Genomic DNA, 5,525 nt, shown 5'->3' with positions numbered 1-5,525 from the left:
CTGCCTTTCCCTTCTGCTTCAAACGTCAGAAATGCCAAATGTTTCATTTGGAAACTGTAATAATACAAATGCTGGAACTATTTATTGTGACTTATATAAAAGCTGTGGGTTTTTCAAAAAAGATTTAAACATACATTCATCAACCCAGAGTGGAAGGAGGAAGGACACCTAAATCTCAGCAAGCTCTGGAAAGGTAAGTACATCACAAAACTGACAGATCTTTGATCTTGCCGGGGTAATTATAAAATGGACAGAAATGGTTTCTGGAAAATTTTACCCAGTCTACTTCTAGTCTTAAGTTCCTTGAGATGATCTTTTGGGTGGTAGTGTTTTTATTAATGCCAGCTTTTGTGTTTGATTGTTTACCACTATTCACCACTTGAAGATTACACATAATCTTCAAGATAGCTGCGTTTATTATCCCCAGTTGACAGATGAGAACATGGAGGCTTAAAGAGTTAAAGTCACTCAGAGTCATCCAGCTGTCAGGAATTCAAACACGGTACTAAGTCCAGGGTCCAACGTCCCCAGCTGCCCAGAGAGGACAAGAAATAAGGGTGATTTTCATTCAGTGAATTAATTTCAAACGGTCAGAATATTTTAGTACTATGCCTTGTCCAGAACAATAGGAATATTGTTCAACGACTCCCCACCAGCAACCCAGTTGCAAAATGTAGCATTAGACCCTGGACTCAGATTCCCATCTCCTGCAGAGCAGCAGAAGAAAATCCCTCCCCTAGTAGCAGAAGAAACTTTCCCCACCCTCCTGAGCAGCATCTGGATGTGCTCCAGGGCTCCAGGAGGCCCCTGCCAGCCATCCTGGTGTCTTAGCTACTTTGGAATCCTTGCTCTTTTTTTTTTTTTTTTTTGGTGTGTGTGTGTGGGGGGGGTCACACTCAGCGATGCTCAGGGATTCCTCCTGGCTCTGAACTCAGGAATGACTCCTGGCGGTGCTCAGGGGACCATATGGGATACTGGGGATCGAACTCGAGTTGGCCGCGTGCAAGGCAAACGCCCTAACCGCTGTGCTATCGCTCCAGCCCCTGGAATCCTTGGTCTTAACAGCTCACCCTCCAAGCTCTGGTGGGCTCCTTCTTTCCCATTCACTCAGGCTACTCCCAGAGGTTAAGGAATAAATGAGTGAGCAAGTGAATGACAAACAGCCATCCTACCAGTCCCAGAAGGGAAAGCACACGGGCGTTGGGGGGCAGGCAGATTATAAATAATATGCTGTTAACCTCAAACGACCCCCAGCTTGCCCACAGTAGAAATGTCACTGAACTTCATGAGAAATGGGGCAGCATCGATCTAGTCGTATTACATTTCATATCATTTACTTCGCATTTCACGCTTGGTAGCTTGAGTAGTACTCAACACTTCACTTTCTGGGTGATTGGGTTCAGTCTCTCCTTTTGTCCCCCTCCCAGTCTTACACAATTGATACCAGGAAGTCACACCTCACAGGTTGTCCTGGGGACTCATTTAGGTCCCATAGGTGGTGCTCTGTCAAGAACAAAGCCCTTTGCTGCTGCCATCAGGGTGCCTTGTGGTGGCTTGGGGTGGCCTTTGTGCCTCTATTTGGGAGCCCATTGAGGAGGATGGTCTGTTGGAGAGAATTCAGGAATCCCCCTGATGCCACTTACTGGGATAAAACAAAATACAGCCAACAGAGGTCTTTCATGAAGCCAGATAGCTGTGGGTGGACCCACAGAGCAAGGATAGACAGCAGCCAAGCCACACTTTGAGGACACCCAAGAAAAGGGTTCCAGAAAGCACTCTGAAATCACCTTGCAATTCCAGTTCTTGTTCCCAGCCATATCCAGTCCTCAGTCAGGACTCTGTCTAGCCTGACGGTCAACAGCCAAGCAGCCAGCCTGGAGACGCATCCTAGGGGGAAACACTGGCCTCCAGCCCACGCTTTTCCCACCCACCCATCCTACACGAGGCGAAAAGAGAGAATCCAAAACTTAGGTGAACTGTCTTTCAGTCAGCTGAACGTGTTTCTTCCTTTTTTTGGGGGAAACTTGCTAGAGTTAAGTGAGACAGTGACCTACTCCCCCAGCAGTCAGATCTTAGTCAATGACAATGAGGCAGAAAATTTGTGAATAAATGGTGTCTCTTTCATGGTTCTGTTTTATTGCCTCCCACCCCAAGTCAACCCCTGCTACACTTTTCCCCTTTGCTCCCTGTCACCACCCTCTCTTTCCATAGCTTGTAAGAGGAAACCCTTTGTAGCCTCTATGAACAAGTAAGAAGCACTTTCTTCCCCCCAAGGTGCTTTGCGCCAACATTTTAAACAAAAAAAAAAATCAAGAGAAAATTGTTTTGGTGGGTTTAGGAACATACATTTTAATTCTCAGTCCCCAAGCAAACATTTCAACCAATGATCCCTTACCTTTGAGGTGGGGGGTAGGGGGACAGGTGTGGTGGGTAGGGGGAGAAGAAAGAAGCAAAGTAAAGTTCTCTAGCAAAGAAAGACTTAGTATTTTCCTGGGCCTTCTTGCAAACAGAGGCCCCTTAGACAATATTTACATCTCTATGTGGGTGAGTTGAGAGTGTGCTTGGGGCAGTTGGAATAAGAGAGGCATTGACAGATTCCCGTAAGGCTGGTGGGTAGTGAGGAGAAAGAACGGAGTAAGCTAGGAGGAAGCGCTGGGCTTGTGGAGAACGGCTAACATTTGTGGAACACTTTTCTAGACCAGGCCCTTTGCAGAATAGCTCATGCTTGTTTCTAGTTTTATCTTCATAATCACTCAAGGAAGTAAAAACCACATTTCTGTTTAGGGAAGATAGCTCAAGTGGTAGAGCACATACCAAACGGGTGAAGCCCTGAGTTCTATCTCCAGCACCACAGGGCTCCACCCCGACACACCAGGTACTGTTCTGTGGCCCCTGGCCCTGCTGGGTGTGGCTTCTACACAAAACAATACAATAAAGAGCCACTGTCCTGATTTACAGAAATGGGACATAGAGAGGTCAGCCTTTTGATAGGTTCCTTTAGATCTAAAGAAGTGATCTAACTTCCCCCAGAGCAAGGGATCAGATATGTGGTTAAGGTAGTAGGCAGTGCGGGGTGTGATTCCCTGGCACCCCATGCCAACTTTCACCCTCCAGCACATCTTGGTGTGGTCCTAGTGATTCCCAAGGACCCCCCACAACTCGCATAAAGTCAAGTCTGCCAGTTAATCAGTCCCAGAGAGCTGGCATCCTCACATAAGCCCTGACCTCTACTGTGACTCCTTGACAGCATTGAGTACGTGGTTAAGACCCTCGCCCTCACTCTGGGCAACTAGGCGACATTTTCTAGAGCTGTTCTGCCCTGACCACCTTCGTATTTTGATTCTCCTGGGATTCTGTTTTGCTTATAGTTATTATTATTATTATTATTTTTGCAGGCAGGAAGGAAAATGAATAGAGATATACCATCTACCCAATTTCTCCCAGATCTTGTCTTAATGTTCCAAAATTAATTACCAGAACAGCGAAGCAGCCCTGATCCCTGAACTAGGCTTAACGATTTGGTTTGCTTTTCTTTTTCTTTCTTTTATTTTCTTTCTTTCTTTTTTTTTTAAAAAAAAAAAACCTTCCTGAGGCTCATTTATAAAATGAAAATAGGTGTGAGATTGCTGTTGAGAATTCAGTGGGATTGACTAGCAGCTTTCTTAAGATTTCTTAAGAAAGAAATTTGTTTCTTTCTTTTTTGAAGTTAAAGTAAATTCCAGTACAGAATTGATAGCAATAATTAGCCATTGGTTGTTCAAAACTTATTTTTGAATAATTAGAACTAATGCACACTCAGAGTAGAAGATTTAGAGAATGAAGAAAAGTAACAAAAACATAAAAATCCTCCTATAAACCCAGTCTCCTGAGATTTAATTGCACATCTTGCCAGTATTTTCTCCATACATATGTGCATGTGTATAAATACATCCCTTTTTACCAAATAGGGACTATTCTGTACCATTTGCATTTGCATCCTGAATTTTTTTTTCACATTTCCACAGCAAGCGTTTTAAAAATAATTTGAACCAGTGAACACACAAGCTGCTTTTCTGGGCCTTGCACTCTGGATCAGAAAGTTCTTTGCATTTTGTTTTATTTTCTTCTGCTTCCCCTTGAGATGTGGCTTAACTGTAGCACATATGACCTGGTTACGATCTCCAATATCTCCGCCTCTCTGCCCAGCCCCATCTCCCCCACCACAAGAACAGGACTGGAAGTGTCCTGGGCTTGAGGATTGCAGTGGTCAGCTCATATGTTTGCAGCTTCATTGTGGACCTAAGGAAGATACAGGCCCAGACTCCAGGTTCACTCTGAGCAGCTCCATTCCTTTACTGAATAATGATGACTGAATGCTTCTACCTTTGGGGTAGAAAATGAAAGGTGGTGTCCTACCTGTGAAAGTGCCTTCAACATAAGAATGACCTGGTTTTCATCTTTGCTTTTCTGTTTTGCTTTTTATTTGGGGGGTCAGGTGGGGGAGAGCATGACCAGCAAAGCTCAGGGCTGATCCCTGGTTCTGTGCTCAGGGATCACTCCTGGCGGGACTTGGGCACCCTATGGGGTGCTGGGATCATATCAGAGTTGGTCACATGCAAAGGTAAATATTTTAAACCCTATGCTATCTCTCCAGCCCTTTGATTTTATTTTTAAGTCACTGTACCTCACTGTTCAGAAGTGTGCCTGGCACATAGCAGGTATCTAATACATTTGCTGGGTAAAGGAATAGATCAATGACTTAGCAAGTAAGTGATTGAATGAATGGATGAACGAAGAGGAGAAAGCGGGAATCTGCCTGATGATTCCAATGTCATATAAACTGCCCTCCTCTGCATCACAAATTCTACCATGAACATTGCTCTTAGCAGCAGTCTTCAGATCTCAGCCACTTTTCTGAACCAGGGATCTTTGGAGGGCTATCTTTGATAGCTTTTGCAAATAGATTGATTCTAGAATTTTAGGAAAGATTTTTCCTACAGCTTGCCATCAGATTTAGGAGTTCTTTCTCCTTTTGAATAGCCATGTGCTCACATGTGTTTCACCCCAAAAGTAAGGACACTCTGCCATTAAAAGCTTAAGAAACAGAAAGCAGAGAGGTTTATAGAATCTTCCCATTGAAAGTCTTGGGAGTGAGGTCATTTCCCCTGACAAGGATAGAATCTTTGGTGCTCGGAAAGACTATGACCCCAGAGGGGGGACTTTTCTCTTGGCAGGGCTAGAGAAGATCGTGACGGGGCAGGGCAGAGGTGCACCTGAGCAGAGAGAAGTCTTGGCAAACTTGGCCTTGCACCAGACTATGTCTTCATTGAGAAATCTTTTCTCATACAGTACTTTGACATATAAGAGGAAGCAGGAAGGGTCATATCCTTCCAAGACACCCTCCCAGCCTCCTGTCCTCACTTCTCACCTGCATTCCTAAGCAGCCTCTCTGCTTAGGTCTGTATCTACAAAGATCAGCTCATTTCTCTTCTCAAACCTCCAAAGTGTGGAGCAAAACCTTAGCTGCCCAAGGTCCTGTGGGAACA

The 5,525-nt window shown here is 44.7% G+C and overlaps 1 non-coding gene across 1 annotated transcript; it reads right to left on the bottom strand.

The window, feature by feature from the left end:
• Positions 1–3,387: 3,387 nt before the first annotated feature.
• On the bottom strand, positions 3,388–3,522 carry LOC129404670 (small nucleolar RNA SNORA36 family). Its single transcript, XR_008630040.1, has one exon. It is a non-coding gene; the product is annotated as a small nucleolar RNA SNORA36 family (small nucleolar RNA).
• Between the last annotated feature and the right edge of the window lie 2,003 nt (positions 3,523–5,525).

The sequence above is a fragment of the Sorex araneus genome, chromosome 4, assembly GCF_027595985.1.
Source record: "Sorex araneus isolate mSorAra2 chromosome 4, mSorAra2.pri, whole genome shotgun sequence".
In the NCBI taxonomy this organism is placed as follows: Eukaryota; Metazoa; Chordata; class Mammalia; order Eulipotyphla; family Soricidae; genus Sorex; species Sorex araneus.
This window is presented reverse-complemented; position numbering and strand designations above follow the sequence as displayed.